The 18820-nt window shown below is 43.2% G+C and overlaps 2 long non-coding RNA genes across 2 annotated transcripts; both read left to right on the plus strand.

Moving 5' to 3' along the window:
- The first annotated feature begins 6237 nt into the window (after positions 1 to 6237).
- Positions 6238 to 11154, plus strand: LOC129408992 (uncharacterized). The gene is made up of 3 exons (XR_008632222.1): positions 6238 to 6315; positions 7046 to 7145; positions 11030 to 11154. It is a non-coding gene; the product is annotated as an uncharacterized LOC129408992 (long non-coding RNA).
- Positions 11155 to 11159: 5 nt separating this feature from the next.
- Positions 11160 to 18758, plus strand: LOC129408993 (uncharacterized). Its single transcript, XR_008632223.1, has 3 exons — positions 11160 to 11248; positions 18516 to 18586; positions 18692 to 18758. It is a non-coding gene; the product is annotated as an uncharacterized LOC129408993 (long non-coding RNA).
- Positions 18759 to 18820: the final 62 nt, after the last annotated feature.

The following is an 18820-nucleotide window of genomic DNA, read 5'->3' on the forward strand; positions in this document are numbered from 1 at the left end:
ACAATTTAGATATGTTTGTCTTTTCCTCCACAATTATTCAGTCGAATGGTTCTGAAAATCTCTTAAATAATGGTTCACTAAGAACCAATATGTACTATCATTACACGTATGTCCTTAGACTGCCTTTGTTCTTCTACTGATGATAAAATACAAGTAGTAGTAAAAATGTACTTAGTTTTTGATGCACATTTTGAGAAGCGACCCTCATGTCAGTGGTGGGAAACATGCAGCTGTGTCAGTGGCCAATGTCTCACTGCTTTTGTTTAGCATCTCATTCACTCAGCAGGAGCCAGTGCCCACTTGAGTTCAGGAAAATAAAGACTCATCTATGTGGGACAAGATACTAATTTTATTACTAAGACTTATTTTATTTATTACCTTTATTGGTGGGTGGGTTGATTGGTTAAGTTTTTAATGTTTCCTTCTTTATATTTATACAAAAAATATATATTTAACACATTGTTTTTAACCATGTGGTTTTAGGACATTTGGACCTGAAGGAAAACAAGAAGTATGGTGACTTCCATCAAAAAACTGTGATGAACCAATCTACTGCTAGTGCTCCTGGTCCATATCGCTATTCAACTACACAACTGCCCAAGATTAAACCAAAACCTCCAACCAAAATTAACCCTCATCACGATGCTACATCAACAGCTCATTCAGCAGATGCTTCACCAACAGCTCGTCCAAGCCCCAAAACCTTCTCAGCTACACTGCAAGATGCTTTATTTGGGAAGACTGAAGAAATTCTATCGAACATAAATAAAACAAACTCACAAATGAAGCTGTCTCAAAGTCCTCTTGAACCACAGTCTTCAGAGTCCCCTGACAGCGTCTCTCAGATCTCCTGTTCAGACCTAAGTCGTCCTCTCTCTAGCCTGTTCAGCCATAGTCTGGATCTGACACCTGGAAGAAGTAGCAACTTGTCTGTAAGAACATCAGGTACTTTCTCATCCATTTATCTGATACTTACACAATTACAGGGATATGTGTGCAAGTTATCCTTTAATCAGGTTTGTGTTAAATAATAGTATATTTTTGATTTCTATAGAAACAATGAAAGCAATATGTATGTAAACACCAATAATTAACTCTAATTGATTGTGGTAATTGCATGTTTTGTTTAATGTCGTGCTCTATTATTTCCTTCCTCACTTTAAACAGCTGAATCCACAGATCCAGAGGGCATAATTTGTTCCCCACCAGTTCATTCTTTGCGTGTGCAGCAGACACCTGTGGCCCCCCACCATGCATCATTACCTCTCTTTTCTCCAGCTAACCTGTCCACCTATTCTCTAATCTCCTCAAAGCCCAATAGTCAAACAAAAGCCCCCTCACTCCCCCAGACTTCACCTGTGGCTCATACTGAATCTAATGGTGATGAGGCAGATGTAGAATTAAACTGCCTCTATGAAGAAACACAGTTTGAGCTTGGTGATAAGAACACTTCTGGGCACAGTGCAGTTCCTGTCTGTGCAAAGTCCTGCTGCCCTTCAAGTCCACTGCTGCCCTCAGCAGACACATCTTTAAAGCTGACTCCCTCTCCTCCCGTCAGTCATCTTGGCTCTCTGTGGCCCGTCCTGCCTCCCATCGCAGTGCTTAAAGGTAAGAGTTAAGGACTGATCACTGCTTCATTCATTGCTGGATATCTACCAACTGACAAAATACAAAATACAAACTGCTTCCATAATAATTAATTATATAACTGTAATTATATACTATGTATGATTATATTATGGACTTCCACATCATCCACAATTTAATGACACAGACATCTTAAAAAAAAAAAAAAAAGAAAGAAAAGAAAAGAAAAGAAAAAAACTTCTTTAGAAAATGAAAAGCTGCTACCATTTGATTCCTGGTTGAATGGCCTGGGGTCTCAACAATAGGACTTGGGATCCCTGCCTCGTGCGCTGTCTCTTCGAGGCGCTTGCCCCATGCCTGTTCTTTTTGTGGGCTCAGAGGCAAACGTGCTGCCAGTGCTCATAAATCTACTCTGACCACTGCTCACTGATGGCAAAACATTGAGCCGGGGAAATACAATAGAATACCTCAGCGGCTTTCCTGCGGCTGCTAATTTACCATTCTAAATGTGGATAAAGGATGGGGCCAATGACATCTGACTCCTCCAGAAACTTTATGAAAGAAAGCAAACAATGTGTAAATTGTAAAGAGATTTTCTCCTGACTATCACAGACATCTACTGTTTGATTCATTGCTACAAGGAGCACATGCTGAATTTAAGCTCACTCCTTTGGACACCACCATTACCTTCATATTGACAATTTTAAAATAATTATTTCCTCTTCAAATATCTCAGTTCATATGTTGTCATGTCCTATTTACAGATTGTGCTGTAGAATCAGCAGTCTCCTTTGACTTCTCTGAGAATGATCTTTTATTGGGATGCAGTACAGTGTCCTGGTCCACTGTGGCCTTTGTCTCCAGGCAATATAACCAGGGAAATGGGCAGACAGAAGAAGTTTTGTGCTTCTCTGAGTTTGACATATCAAATGTAGCGACCTCCCACCGTCACCCCTAACCTCCCTGAAAAACTGAGTCAGTGCAGCCCGGGTCAGCTTGGAGTGACAGCAGCCATATGCTTTGAAGTGTCAAGTCAAGTCTTTCTATTGTGCATTTGAGTATAGCAGAGGGGAGCTCAAGTGCACATAAACACAGCGTATTTGTTGTCCTCGTACTTGACAGCATAAAATGTGGCTTCATGCATTTATTCTTGTCTGTGTGGCCAGAGACAAAGCAACTGTGCTTGTTCTTTCTGCTATTGAGTCCTATGTATATGTTATCCCTTTTCTGGTCCACGCTGCTCTGCATTTCTAATGTGTGAAAAGCCCTGACAAGCTCTTTTCAGGATCATGACAAAACACAACACTTGATGAGATTTTGTCACTCACTAATCCCCCGTTTTCCAAACCTTTCCTCAAGCCATCCAAACTGCAGTCTGCATGGCTTGAGAAAAGATAGTCAGTGATTACATAAATTTTGACAACTACGAGTGCAGTCCAGGCTGTTCATTGTAGGTTACAGTATTTACCTCACCTGACATACGTGAGGGTCCGATCATGGCGGCTGACAGATTTGGTTTTAAATTCTTATACGTATACAATTCTTATATAATTCAACTACTCACCAGTAATTAATATTAGTAGGAGAAAACATTACACATTATGACATTAAACATATTGTGTTCTCACAAATACTACTTCAAAATCGCATCACAAGACATCTGATAAAAATCTATGTTGCATCAAAATATAAAGATTTTCTGTTTAATAAAAAAAAAAAAAACTATTCATAAATTTTTGGCTTATCTGATGTTGCATTTTAACTCTTTTTTTGTAGGTCGATGCAATACTGCAGCCTCTTGCTCCTCTGAACTCGGCTGTAGTCAGTCAGAGGTTTTTGATGAACTGGACGCCATTGCCCCTTTGTCGGCTTCCTGTTCATCTATGGACCAACCCTCCAAGTCCTCACAATGCGTTTCAAAAAATACAGGTATCTAATTTGATTGTTTATTGTCCAATTTTGTTGCCAAATGTAAAGTAAAATTATTTTATCTGTGCAATCCTTCAGTTGTACATACACACAATATTTTATTGTACATGTCTTTTGTTTATAATTGGTTGTTGTATTTATCATTCTGTATAGATTTTCTCTCTGTGTGATTTGTGGCCTGCTATAAATTTAAGGCTTAGTGGAGCACTCACGGCTTATTGTTTATGCTGATGTTGGCCAACAAAGGCTGAATAAAAGTGTTGTGTGCGTGCGCCTTGGCCAGATAGTGTGTGTCCTGAGGTGTTGGAGGGAGCCATAGGGAGACATGAGCCACCTCCCCTTCACTGCTAATCCCCAACAAGGTGTTTAACCTGCTAGACTGACCTCTGTCTGCATCTGACCCAACTGACCTTTGGCCAGAGGTTGTAGTCAAAATACTGCTATAGCAACCACTAGGATGACTCAGGATTTAGTTTAGGGTCTGATTGCCTTTTATCCCAGATTAACATCAAACTATTTAAATGAGTCTAAAGATGATGGAAAACAGGAAATGGCACAAACTAAAATTTGCCAGAATAACTTTGAAGGCTGTCACACGTGTGTGGTCCTTATGTAGCTGTCTGATCTGTGAGTGGATGGTTTTTAATGTTTTAATCACAGTTTAGTAAATAGTTATCTATGTCTGTGTTAGCCAAGTGTATGTAGAGCTCGGGATACTTTTAGCTAATGGGTAATATTACATGGATTTTTCAGAACTCACAGTTATCCCTGGGATTTCCACACAAAGACTAGTTTAGCTGCTAAAACAACAATTCACTTTCCTCTGTATGAGATTACCTTACTGATATCAGTAAAACCAAGTATATGTTCCCTCTGTGTCCTTGTGCATTTTCCAGAAACTTGTGTGATAGACTATCAGTGGTGGACTGGATGAAATCCCCTCTGAGGGTAACAGCCACTCACACCCAGCATGGATTCTGGATTTGCATGGGCACTGAGCCACCCCGTCACTGATCCGTTTTTAATTGGGTGTGACAAGGAGAACTTTGGAGCCTTAGGGGGGTCTATGTATACCAGTGAACTATATTAGGACCCTCATCAAAGCACCTATAGACTCACCATAAACAGAGTGCAAAAGTGGTTAGGGGAAAATAGGATAATAAAATAAATGAGAAAAATAGCAAAAAGAGTGAGGGAAAAAAATCTGATTTTCTGATTTATTCATTTTTTTGCAGGAAAAAGATGTAGATGTTAACATATTTTTTGTTAGCTTTTTGCTCAGATGCTCTATCTCCTGGCCTGGCAGCACTCACTGTAGGCTGTGACTCTCGGCATCTGGGCTCTATGTCTCGTGTCCAATTACTTCTACTGAACCGCCAAGAGACTGATTCTGTAAGTCCTTTCAATTTGGATGAAGACCTGATATCTATGGACAACTACCCTGATCTGGAGATGAATAATGGTAATGAAATTATTGAATTAATGGTCTGTAAACTCTAGAAAGAACCATAAGGATCAATTTAGTGCAGACTAAGAAAACTTAAAATGAGATTGTTTTTCCCTTTTTTGTGGTAGCTTTGACCAAGATTCTAATATATTCCAAAAATGTTTCTTACAATTTCTATTTTGAGGCATATTTGAAATAAGACACAATATTTATTAATTAAGGTAATGGATTGAAAACAGTGTATTTTGTAGTACAATATATTTGCATTAGTTACAAATTAATCATCATCCAAAATTCTTAGGTTGTGAGTCATTTAAACATAGGTGTATTTTATATCACTGACAGGAAATCTCAGAGGTCTCCTGCTCTGTCAAATCCTTCTGACAGTTTGAAACAGATCGTTTGATAAGCAACAACCGTCACGTAGACAGGTGTGCACTTGTCAGCAAGCCGCACATATGATACTTGACCAACTTACAGTGTTCTTCTGCTCCCTCATGCGATCTATGACTTCTCCACTTCTCTCTACAACACACAGAACTATACCATGACATAACAACAAAGTTCCCCCAAAGGTGTGGCAGCTCAGACTACAAACTTTATAAGGACATTATAATGCCTGATTTTAGCAAAGATCAAACCAATAGAGTATATCATTAACCAGGGAAAGTCCAGCACTGATAGCTTAAGTCCTAGAAGTATGCGCAAGATGCAAGACAAACAAAACAAGTGAGAGGAAACTAGGGGAGTTTGGAAGAAAAGTATAAACGATTTCCACAATATTTATTCAAGTCTGTTTGCAACTGAGTTTAAGTGACTCTTACAGGCTTATGTGTATTATTGTTTTGAGAGCAGCAGTAACATACAATGTTGAAAAATGAAAATACTCATGCAATTAATAATTTTCAAGAATTACTCTGAATACCACACTTCTTGGTAATGATAAAGTTCTTGCTAAAGTGTGTATTGCCTCTTTCAGTGTTTCCAGAACAATGTTTGCACCTGGCACGCTTCTGTAGACAGGTGCTCCACTGGGGTTTATTGGTCCATTTCTGACACTATTTGCTTTGAGATTAGGAGGCATAATTGGAGCTAATACACAACATTAGTCATATCTGAGCACACAGAGCCAAACACAAAGACCACATGAAAATGTGTGGCATGGGCTGACATTTATGTACACAACAAGAACCATGTCGCCTACATGGACTTTTGCGTGCGCACAATTGCTTCCTCTGCCTTTTGCTTTAAGCTATGTTCTGTGTCGCTTGTCAGGTGTTTGGAGGCCCCTCACAGCTGGCAGCATCTCTGAAAAGTGCAGCTCCATGGGGAAAGCCCATCAAAACAAACTGGTAAGTGCCGCTAACTCTTGTGAAGTTGTTTTGCCTCCCCCTTTTCTGTTGTAAGCAAACATTAGACCTTTAAGTGTTCAGCTATTGGACAATAACTCCAGACCTGGCACAGACAGCCTCCCTCCTGTACAAAAGACCCCATTTACAAACTTGAGCCAACATGCATTTATAACTATCATTCCAGTTTGTCCGAGCAAATTGTTGTTGACAATTGAGGCACAATATAACAGAGGGCATGCGGTGTGTAGCAGGTGTGTGGTTAATCAGTCATAGGCTCCAGATGAAGGGGGGCAGGACTGTAGGGTTACACACAGCTCATAGTCATAAGGGGTAAATGTCCCTCACAGTGGGATTCTTTTGGAGGATGCATCAAGACCAGGATCAGACAGGGGCTGGCGAGGTGAGGGGTTAGGGGTTAAAGAGGGCATGTGCATGCTGGGCTGTAGTGGAATGGATGCAGGTGCTCTAAATGATCTACAATTAATCTCCCCTTTTATGACAAATCAGAGAGAGAGAGGAAATAGAGAGAGTATATGCATGTGTGTGTGTTGTAAAAATGTGAAAAGCATGAATGAGCCTCGTAAGCCCCCTGCAATTATGCCTAGCAGAACAGATCAGGAGTCATACACCCATTTACATAATACTCCTCAGTGAAGCAACACATCAGTCCAACATAGCTATGATTTGTTGTAAAATGTGTAGTATAATTTTTTGAATATTTATTTTCTAGGATTACATGGAACAATGTTCTGGATCATCCTGTTCATGGATCATTGAACCAACATTCAACATATTTAAATCTTCTGACTCACAATGCAACTCCAGTTTAGGTACTGAACACGCACACACACACACATACACCCACACACAAAATGTCATACTTGGTGACTTAGATTCATTTCTTGGAGACTGATCCAAATCTTAACCCTGATACTACCACTTGCCTAACCTTAACTTAATCCCTCATTCTACTATTTTGTCTTTTTCTTAACTTTAAATCATGTTGATAATAATAATCAACATCACAGGGATTTGTTTTTTGCCCCTTAGGAAGGCAGGTCCCCATGATTTGACTGTGTTTACAGATCTTAATCCCCCACAATACCTGCCCATGGTAAAGTGGTTGGTACATTATGTGCCAACTTAAAGCAACTTAAAACAATAATTAATCAGTGCAAGGGTCCCTCCTTATCATTATGCTCTGATCCCATAAAAGCCCACTCTTTCTGCTTTATTAGGAACCATTGTCTCTGCGCTGTCAGCATAGTGTTTGGCGTTCTCTTGCCTCCGGTACACCTAAGCCCACTAATCCTCGCTTGGGCCAGCTGGTTTGCCGTATCATCTTTACCTGTGTGGCCGCTTGTGTACATTCATGAGTGATGCTTTAGGTGCCGTTTACCGTTTACAGTACAAACCACTGGAAAACTGGCACTGAAGAGCAAAGTACTGTCACTACACAGACTTGTGAAGCCACTTCTGAGCAAATAGCATTTCCTCCAACCTTCATTTGACCACATCTGTCACTAGTGGCTCATTTGTCTACTGTCATTCATAGTGCTATAAGTCTAATGGTCCATTCACAGCAGTATTCCTACAGGCAGTTTTAATATCATCAATCACTTGAAAAAATTATGTCTCAGGGCAAACCTTTGGCATTTTAAACATCTGAGTTTTTAACTCATCTAATTTCCACTTCTTGCTATAAACCATTCCACTGCACACCTCTCACAGAGAGCCATGACTCAACTGAAGATCTGCAAAGTTTGTTAGATAATCCCTCTACAGTATATTGTTTTAAACACCATCATTTTGCCCTTAGCACATCTATACAACCTTGTTGTCACTGTTTCACAACTCTGTTTGAGTTGCTAAGTCTACACTCTAAAGAAGATGTCACAAAATTGTCCTGCTGATGGGGTGTGCTTTGACCTTTTGGAGGCCAAAGGCATGGTCAGTCTGGGGGAGGAGTAGGTGGGAGGTCATCACCGGGGCAGAATGGGTCAAACCCGAGGTCCGTAACTATGAAAGACGCCCAGTGTGTGGCATGTCTTTGTGTGAAAAGGTGAGATTTAGTTCCTCCTGAGGTGTGAGGGGTCTGACCTTCACAGTGACTCATTGTAATGAATGAAATGACCCCATTATGACTCCGTAAAACCTCAGCCTCAAGATGAACCATGACCACAGTAGCTTTAGCAATGATTGAGATATTCATTCCTATAACAAGTACAAAATTTCTATTTTTAGGTTGTGGGATAATTGAAGGGTAAACATAGTAATAATCATCTTTAGATTTGTATTTTTTAAGGGTCAACTATTAGAGATGGTTTACTTTTCAAGGTATTTCCAAATAAATATGCACATGTTAAAAAGTATATTTCAACAACTAAGTATAAAACCTTTACTGATTGTGTTTCCACAAAGAAAACCTTTGTCCTGCTTTCCTCGTGAAGAATTCATTGGTAGAGTATCCCCCCTCCTCCACTATAATTTGTAATTTAGTATTTAGCATTCAGCTGTTACTGAAGTTGTTAGTATACAAATGAATGTAATTCTGTTGGGCTAAAAAGGGTGCTAATCTGAACTGACCCTTGTGGATTGTTTAGCTGAACAGAGGAAGCTACAGCACAGATTATAGAAAAACACAGGGATGTTGCTTGGCAAGATTAGCCATGTAGTGCGCAAGGATCGTTTGCCCCCAGAGGACCACACACTGTCAGAGTAGCCATGTCACTATTGTCTCTAAGCCATTTGCAGTGTGGAAGCACAGCCATTGTCTCCCAAATCCATCAAATCTCCACAGTTTATCCAAGTTGCCCCTAAAAAAACTGAACTCAAGCTCTTTGATTGGCACTTGTCAAGGCTGGGATGACGTGTCAAGAGAGCCTTCGATAAAGGGACTCCGAATGGGAAATCCCTTGCCTATGAATAATGATTTGGTGAGGATTTTCCCTTTTATGCCCCCTGCTTGATTCCTCTATTCTTTGGGGAGATAGAGAAGTAAAGGCTCTGGGTGGTATCTGTGAATAGACCTGGCGCTCTTATTGTGTTGCCGATGCTCATCCCTTTCTCAAATACGCAAAAAAAAAACCCTCATAAGTCTAACCTTCTTGTTTCAGCCTGGTGCCCTGGATGCTGAAGGCCATTCTGTATTTGAACTGATTCTGCATCTGTATTATATCTTGTGGCCTCTTTGTAAATTGATGTAGAGATTTTACTTGGCCTTTCAAAGCTAAATCCAGCTATCAGTTATGTTCAGACACTAGCGTTGGTATGGAAACCAGCTTCGTTTCCAGCGTGAAGTGACCAGTAATCATTGAACAAGAAGTGTGGTTGGGGGATGTAGACAATGGCTGCTTTTCTCCCCCTTTTTTGGCAACCTTTACTTTCTGTTTTAGAGCTTTAATTTGCATATATATTTAGCAATGGTTTATGCCCTTTCCAAAACAGAGTTCTTAAATCACAGTTTAATGCTGTGATGTCTTGTTGACTGATTAACAAATTGTCCATATAGCGGAAGGAAACACTAGGAAACACTTAACCAGTAGGTAGCATAAATAAATCACAATATTATTAATCTTATGTTTTACACACTAAATAATCAGCACATTTTCAGTGAATATCTGACTATCTGTGACCACACCATTGTTATAATTTGGTTGGAATATATACAAGATAATTTGATTCTTCTGTTGTAATATGTGTTGCATATCAAAAATGAAGCACGTGATTAATATGCTGCTGAAAAGAAAGATTATCAAGATAAATTATTTTGTGTGTTTTGTTGACAGTCAGACTGGACTCTCCATGGCCCAATGTGTTTGGGTGCAGTGTGGTGGAAGACAGCCTGTCAAATGAGACATTGCTCTATCAATCTATGCTGCTGACCCTTTTACACGTACCTAACAAAATAAATGAATACATGTCAACACATTTAGAATTGCATTCTCCCTGCCCAGTAGTTCTTCACCATGGTACTTATACAATCTAGTGAAATCTTTTTTTAAAAGTGCACTATGTAACTTTTCTGGTGCAGCGTCTGTTGGCTGTTTGTCTTCATGAAGATTCCAATCTTTGCCTGGAATGTTCCAAAGCATTTATTTTTATCCATTTATAAAATTACCTGTGTTTTTGTAAAGCTTTAAACTATACTAACCAACATAAATTCTTAGTGCACAGATCTGATTGGGACCTTGGTCTGGTGGCATTACCTGCTTGTCTCTATGGAGAGAAATAAGTTTTATGCAATATTGTGGAACATTCCTGGCAAAGCAACTAAATCTGAGACAAGCAGATGGCAGACTATCCACCAGAAAAGTAACATAACATTTAAAGTATTGCAGCTATAATAAAAGGGGGTTGGAATGCTAATGGAAGGAGAAGCAGACAAACCTTTGCTTCCTTGTGCTGAGTTGTTCATTGTCTCTTGCATGAAGTGTTCTGTGCACTTTGTTTTGGAGATAATGAGATTCTTAATTGCTTGGCCAGTGACAAAATGTTTAGGTTTCAGGGACGGAGAGAGTATGTGAATAGACTACACTGAAATGAAACAGTAGCATTTAGCAGAACTATGAAAGAGAATTAGAGGCTCTCCTATAGACTGAATTGTTTTGTGCTGAAATCTATGAATACGAATGAAATGTTTGTTTTACAAGATGGGGGCTGTATTTCAGAACACAAGACTAAACACTATGCTGGTTTGAATCCTCTGTTTCAGGACCATTGGAGGATGAGGTAGTCCCATTATTGGAGCTATCCAATTATTTAGGGTTTGCTGAAGAGGATGAAGACACATGTTCAATAACAGAAAGAAGAGAAGTCCAAGACAGAAAGAGGGAGGAGAGAAAAACGAAGGTCCTCAAAATGCTTTCCAAACTACAAGATGATGCACCTCAGCAGTCAACAAGCAGCAGAGGTCACTCAAACTTTGAAGACTGTAAGTATAGTAAGTTACTGAAACTAAGGCATATTTTACATGACCCATCCATCCATCCATTTTCGTCCGCTTATCCGGGGCCGGGTCGCGGGGGCAGCAGTCTAAGCAGGGACTCCCAGACTTCCTTCACCCCAGACACATCCTCCAGCTCCTCCGGGGGGACCCCGAGGCGTTCCCAGGCCAGCCGAGAGACATAGTCCCTCCAGAGTGTCCTGGGTCTTCCCCGGGGCCTCCTCCCAGCTTGACATGCCCGGAACACCTCCCGAGGGAGGCGCCCAGGAGGCATCCGAAACAGATGCCCGAGCCACCTCAACTGGCTCCTCTCGACGTGGAGGAGCAGCGGCTCTACTCCGAGCTCCTCCCGTGTGACTGAGCTCCTCACCCTATCTCTAAGGGAGTGCCCAGCCACCCTGCGGAGGAAACCCATTTCAAGCGCTTGTATCCGCGATCTCGTCCTTTCGGTCACTACCCAGAGCTCATGACCATAGGTGAGAGTAGGAACGAAGACTGACCGGTAAATCTTCACCACAACAGTCCGATACAGCGACCGCATCACTGCCGAAGCTGCACCGATCCGCCTGTCAATCTCACGTTCCGTCCTTCCCTCACTCGTGAACAAGACCCCGAGATACTTGAACTCCTCCACTTGAGGCAAAGACTCCCCACCCACCCGGAGAGGGCAAGCCACCTTTTTCCGGTCGAGAACCATGGCCTCAGACTTAGAAGAGCTGATCTTCATCCCAGCCGCTTCACACTCGGCTGCAAACCGCCCCAGTGCACATTGCAGGTCCTGGTTCGATGAAGCCAACAGGACAACATCATCCGCAAACAGCAGAGCTGAGATCCTGTGGTCCCCAAACCGGACCCCCTCCGGCCCCTGACTGCGCCTAGAAATTCTGTCCATAAATACAATGAACAGAACCGGTGACAAAGGGCAGCCCTGGCGGAGTCCAACATGCACCGGGAACAGGTCTGACTTACTGCCGGCAATGCGAACACAGCTCCTGCTCCGGTCATACAGGGACCGGACAGCCCTTAGCAAAGGGCCCCGAACCCCATACTCCCAGAGCACCCCCCACAGGACACCACGAGGGACACGGTCGAATGCCTTCTCCAGATCCACAAAACACATGTGGACTGGTTGGGCAAACTCCCATGAACCCTCGAGCACCCGATGGAGAGTGTAGAGCTGGTCCAGTGTTCCACGGCCAGGACGAAAACCACACTGCTCCTCCTGGATCCGAGGTTCGACTATCGGCCGGATTCTCCTCTCCAGTACCCTGGCATAGACCTTATCGGGAAGGCTGAGGAGTGTGATCCCCCTATAGTTGGAACACACCCTCCGGTCCCCCTTCTTATACAGAGGGACCACCACCCCGGTTTGCCAGTCCAGAGGTACTGTTCCCGACCGCCACGCGATGTTAAAGAGGCGTGTCAGCCAAGACAGCCACACAACATCCAGAGACTTAAGGTACTCAGGACAGATCTCATCCAACCCCGGAGCCTTGCCACCAAGGAGCTTTCCAACCACCTCAGTGACTTCAGCCAGGGTGATGGATGAGTCCGCCTCCGAGTCCCCAGCCTCGGCCTCCTCCTCGGAAGACGTGACGGTGGGATTGAGGAGATCCTCAAAGTATTCCTTCCACCGCCTGACAACGTTCCCAGTCGAGGTCAGCAGCTCTCCCCCTGCACTGTAAACAGTGTTGGTGAAGAAATGCTTCCCCTTCCTGAGGCGCCGGACGGTTTGCCAGAATCTCTTTGAGGCCGTCCCGATAGTCCTCCTCCATGGCCTCCCCGAACTCCTCCCAGCTCAGAGTTTTTGCCTCCGTGACCACACGGGCTGCAGCACGCTTGGCCCGCCGGTACCCGTCAGCTGCTTCAGGAGTCCCCCGAGCCAGCAAGGCCCGATAGGACTCCTTCTTCAGCTTGACGGCATCCCTTACTTCCGGTGTCCACCACCGGGTTCGGGGATTGCCACCGCGACAGGCACCACAGACCTTACGGCCACAGCTACGAGTGGTCTCATCGACAATAGAGGCCGAGAATGAAGCCCACTCGGACTCCATATCTCCAGCCTCCCCCGGAATCCGGGAGAAGTCCTCCCGGAGGTGCGAGTTGAAAGTCCCTCTGAGAGAGGGCTCCGCCAGACGTTCCCAACAGGCCCTCACTACACGCTTGGGCCTGCCAGGTCTTTCCGGCTTCCTCCTCCGCCAGCGAACCCAACTCACAACCAGGTGGTGATCAGTTGACAGCTCAGCCCCTCTCTTTACCCAAGTGTCCAAGACACGCGGCCGGAGATCAGATGACACGACTACAAAGTCGATCATCGACCTCCGGCCTAGGGTGTCCTGGTGCCACGTGCACTTATGGACACCCTTGTGCTCGAACATGGTGTTCGTTATGGACAAACCGTGACTAGCACAGAAGTCCAATAACAAAACACCGCTCGGGTTCAGATCGGGGAGGCCGTTCCTCCCAATCACCCCTCTCCAAGTGTCACTGTCATTGCCCACGGGCGTTGAAGTCCCCGAGGAGAACAACGGAGTCCCAGGTCGGTGCACTGTCTAGTACCCCTCCCAAGGACTCCAAGAAGGCCGGGTACTCAGCACTGCTGTTCGGCCCATAGGCCGACACCACAGTGAGAGACCTGTCCCCGACCCGAAGGCGCAGGGACGCGACCCTCTCGTTCACCGGGGTGAACTCCAACACACAGCGGCTGAGCTGTGGGGCAATGAGCAGGCCCACACCAGCCCGCCGCCGCTCCCCGCGGCCAAGACCAGAGAAATGGAGAGTCCAGCCCCTCTCAAGGAGTTGGGTTCCAGAGCCCAAACTGTGCGTGGAGGTGAGGCCGACTATATCTAGTCGGTAACGCTCAACCTCCAGCACAAGCTCAGGCTCCTTTCCCCCCAGCGAGGTGACATTCCATGTCCCCAGAGCTAGTCTCCATGTCCGGAGATCCGGTCGCCGAGGCCCCCGCCGTCGACTGCTGCCCAGATCTCTCTGCACCGGCCCCATATGGCTCCTCCCGCGGATGGTGGGCCCACGTGAGGACGGCCCCATGTCGCTCCTTCGGGCTAAGCCCGGCCGGGCCCCGTGGGGGGAAGGCCCGGCCACCAGGCGCTCACTGACGAGCACCCACCCCAGGCCTGGCTTTAGGGTGAGGCCTGGGTGATGTCAATCCGGGTGACGTAACTGGCCTCTGTGTGTTGCTCATCATGTGGGGCTTCTGAACCGTTCTTCGTCTGACCCGTCCCCCCGGACCTGTTTGCCTTGGGTGACCCTACCAGGGGCATGAAGCCCCCGACAACATAGCTCCTGGGATCATTCGGGCACTCAAACCCCTCCACCACAATAAGGTGACGGTTCAAGGAGGGGATTTTTACATGACCATGGCTGTGTAATGATTAATCCAAATATAACAATGTCAAGATACATTTTGTTCACTGCTCACTCTACACATTGCTATAGTAATATCCACAATATGAGAAAACTGTGAGAAGTCCCATTTTCATTTAATTTACACAGAACCCATTTTTAAAAACTCAGGCCACACCTTCCCCAATCTACCTCAAGCACCTGATTCCTTTCCTTCCAAGCATTCAGAGATTGTATGACCACATTACTCCAACAATCACCATCCTCACCTAAGGTAAATTTTAAGGAGGTGACCTTTCTCAGAGGTCGTCTGGCCCAAAGTTTACCTGTGACAGCCACTATGTATTGGTCTGATTCTTTTTATCCTTGTACTTGATTCAGCCAGTACCTTACTGTGTCATTCAAGTGAATGAAGCAGCTTTAATGTACTCTTGTGTCTACTTTTGAGATTGGTGAGATTGGTGTGTCATTTTCAAATAATGTCTGAATGTGTAGTTATTTCAATGTTGACAACATGTGCGGTGAAACACTCACCATTACTCATTGTTTTTATTTTTATTTTTTTTTCGGTCTTCATTCTGTTTGAATGTGCCCTCTTGTTGCTCCTCATTAGGTAGCGAAAGGACAAACTTGTCGTAATTGGTTTTGTCCAACACTAGCCAAAGGATTCTCAAAAGAGAGAAGCCTCTTCCCGTATATAGCTTTCTATGACTTCCTGTAAACAATTCAACTCAGTGACCCTCTGGTTGTCATTCGTCAGCAGTCCATGTTCTCAGTCAATAGTCACAATATGTGTAGACTGTGTATGTACAAAAAGGATGAGGGTGAGTTGTCAAAGGTCTACAGCCCTTGAATGAGACTACTATCAAATGATACTGCTTATTTATTGTACTTATTTTAACTTTTTCTGTATTGGTTCTTTAGTAACTCAGTCTTCTAGATTTGTGGCAACATATAACAGTTAATGTTTATATTTATGACATATATTGCTAATATTTTTAAGGACATTTATTGTTATACCCTTCACCTTTTGCAAAAGATGCCTGGGGGTGCATGCTCAGCAGCAGCAGGAGTGGGTTGAGCCGTGGTAGGAAAACAAACAAAGACACACGCAGCGGCCTCCCTCCTGCCTCTGGGTGCACACCACAAACCACAACACACGCTCTCTGAGCGTGCCATAAACACCCTCAAACAAGCTCTAAACTCCAAATGATCTGCTGTGTGTCGCACCAGATCTCCAGAGATAGCCCCACAAAGCAAAATCATCTGCTATTATTGCCCTTCAGTCCTTGACATGGTGCCATTAATAAGGCTATTGTGGAGGCAGTGCTCAGTGTGTACATTGTATAATAGACTCTTTGACAGATTTACTTTGTTCACTCCCTTGTACCCGCTCTTTTTCCTCTCCTGAATACAGTGGGCACACTACCGTGCATCAATAGGTGAGCTGTTTGTTTGCCCAGTCATTGTGGACTGATTGTAAACACATAGAAGGATTTTACACCAAAGGCTGAGCAAACATACATTACATAAATGCGCTGTATTGTGGATGCTATGTGCATCCTCAAACAACTCACTACAGCTTTTCAGTATATAACTATAGGACATTATTAAAGTACTACTACAAAAAAGTAGAAGCAACCCATATTTTTGGTCCTGTTTAATTTATGTTCAACATTTAAACTGAGAACTGTTTTTTATTCTAGAGTTATGTGTTGATCAACTTTTGGTTTCCATTGAGCCTCTTATTTAAATCTGGTGCAGTTGTGCATTCTTATTGCTCCCCTGTGTGGGGGAGGAATCGTTTTTTGCTCTAAATCCTGACACATATTTTGGATCTGTGTGGGCCATGTTGCCCAGCCATACTCGTGCTCTTTAAAAGGGGTCACCTACTATGTGCTGTTCAGTATGACCTTTGTTTAAGGAATTATGGGACACTAGCCAGTTTCGGGATGAGCAGAAACAAAAAAGTCTTTAATTAAGCGGGAAACGTATAACAATAGATCTGTGTGTGGACAGGTCCAAGCAACATTCCAGTTTTACTAATCACTTATGTTTTTGTGTTTATTTGTTGCTAATTTGTAACATGTTCATATACTATTAGGTGTTCAGCTTTTACATATTTTAATATCTTAATATAGGCTTGTTCACTCATTTTATCATTTCATAATGTTTATATGTATGTTGTACTTGTGAAGGTCAACTTTTGACATGAAGACTCACTGTCTGCGCTGGGGGTATAAATCTTACACAGGCCAGTAACAATATTTGTCAGAGGAAAGCTGGGTGTGTTTTTCATCTGTCAGCTGCAGACATGGAAAATGACATCCAAGTGTGTGTTAAATGAGTTGTGACCAGCCTGCCACCAGTGCCCAAGCCTTGACTCTACAAAAGAAAAGGAACAAAACTGAAAAACAAACGCTAGTGAAAGAGTGAACCTCCCTGCTCATCATCATCATCATGCCCCTATTCTTCCTCTCTCTATTGCAACTGAATCGGCTTGGTCTCATTACAGATTATGGCCTGAGCGGAATGACTCTTGCCTTTCTCCACACAGGCCTGGTCTTGATTAACATTTTCTGCTAGGCTTCACACTAAAGGCCCAACCTGTGCGCTTTAAAGGCGTGGTGAAAAAAGCCATCAAGCGCTGGAGTGGAATCAGATAAGGCTATCAGGCAGGAGGCTTTACTGCCTGCTTTGTCCCTCAGCTCTGCCTGCCTTTACTTCCTCCCTCAATCTCGCACTCCACTGCACCTATTGTCCAGTGGATGTGGTGCACCCTACAGCCACAGACCCTACCACTGTGTCTGAAAAAAAAAAAAAAACAGAATCCAATTTTGATCTGTTTTTCATGAACAATTTATTGAATGTTTATGATAGTGAATTACATAAAAAATAATTTAAAAAGTAGCACTGGAATGTCTGGATGCATGCACTCAGACACATTATGTTTGGTATGATTGGGCCAAATTGAAACTCTTTTGTGCATTTAACCATGTATAGACTGCATATCTTGTCATATATTGAAATGTTTATTGGACATGCAGTCAGCTGCTCTGCTGCAGGTGGCTCCTCTTGATCCTCATCTTGTCGTCTTGTGCTTTCAGTCACCCTACGCTGCCTCACGTTTCACTTTAGCAGATTGCTGTGTGCTGATCCATGTTGGATAAATGTAAATGTTCATGTCTAAAGATTAGGCCTAAATCCCTGTCCATGCAGAGAATGGTAACTCCTGATGCTATAGCTTGTGTAGAAATTTGCAAACAGATGTGCAAAGCCATCTCACATGTTTTTGATCAATCAAGCTTTAACAAGTAAAGTTGACTAGATTTCAATGTATTATTTAGCATGTGAAAGGATGAGGCCACCGAATGGCTAGTTTTGATTAGGCATAAGCTGATAAATGGCAGATCCAAACAGCCCCCTGCTATTGCAGAGAAACCCCAGAGGTCCAGAGGTACGGGTGCAGCCTGATATAAACTCTGTTGCTCTTCTTTCTTCTCCACACCAAATGAATGCTCCCATTATTCAGTAGACTCATTCTCATTTTCTAGATAGAAGTGGCAGCAGCTTAAAAGCCCCCATTGCTCCCCAACCCCCCTTTCTTAGTCTAGCCTTTCCCAAATTTGCTTAATGAAATATTCATGGAAGTGTTTAGCTTACCTTAAGTGTTAAGGCATTAAATATTTCACCAAATTCATTTGTAACATGAAAATCCATCTCTTTTCTAAATCATTACATTCACACACACTCGCCCAACTAATGCACTTCAAAAGACTTTGATTTGTTCAGAGATACTAATCTGACCAATTTGTGTGTAATAGGAAACACAATATCTTGTTTGTTTTATATAAAATATTAAAGTTATTTACTGTTTTCTTTTTCTGTACAGTTGACTTTTTGGCAAAATATTGCATTTTTAATCATGAGAGGCTGGCTGAGTACAAAAGAGCATTTGAAGAAGTGAGTAATCTCAAGTATGTATATTCAGATTCCAGATGTTTTGTTTTGTTGTTTTTTTCTGGCTCACACTTAATAATATAATATTGTCTTACATGTATGTTTTAGGAGGACAGTGATGGGGATGGATATATTTCCTGTCTTCAAGTTCTGTGTGCATTGAAAAACATTATCCCCCCTGAGCTTCTGTCTGAAGAGGAAGAGATCTATGTCTACAGGGTTAGCTCTTTACAGACA

The sequence above is a fragment of the Boleophthalmus pectinirostris genome, unplaced genomic scaffold (assembly GCF_026225935.1).
Source record: "Boleophthalmus pectinirostris isolate CB_2022bp ecotype Guang Dong unplaced genomic scaffold, ASM2622593v1 HiC_scaffold_18, whole genome shotgun sequence".
In the NCBI taxonomy this organism is placed as follows: domain Eukaryota; kingdom Metazoa; phylum Chordata; class Actinopteri; order Gobiiformes; family Gobiidae; genus Boleophthalmus; species Boleophthalmus pectinirostris.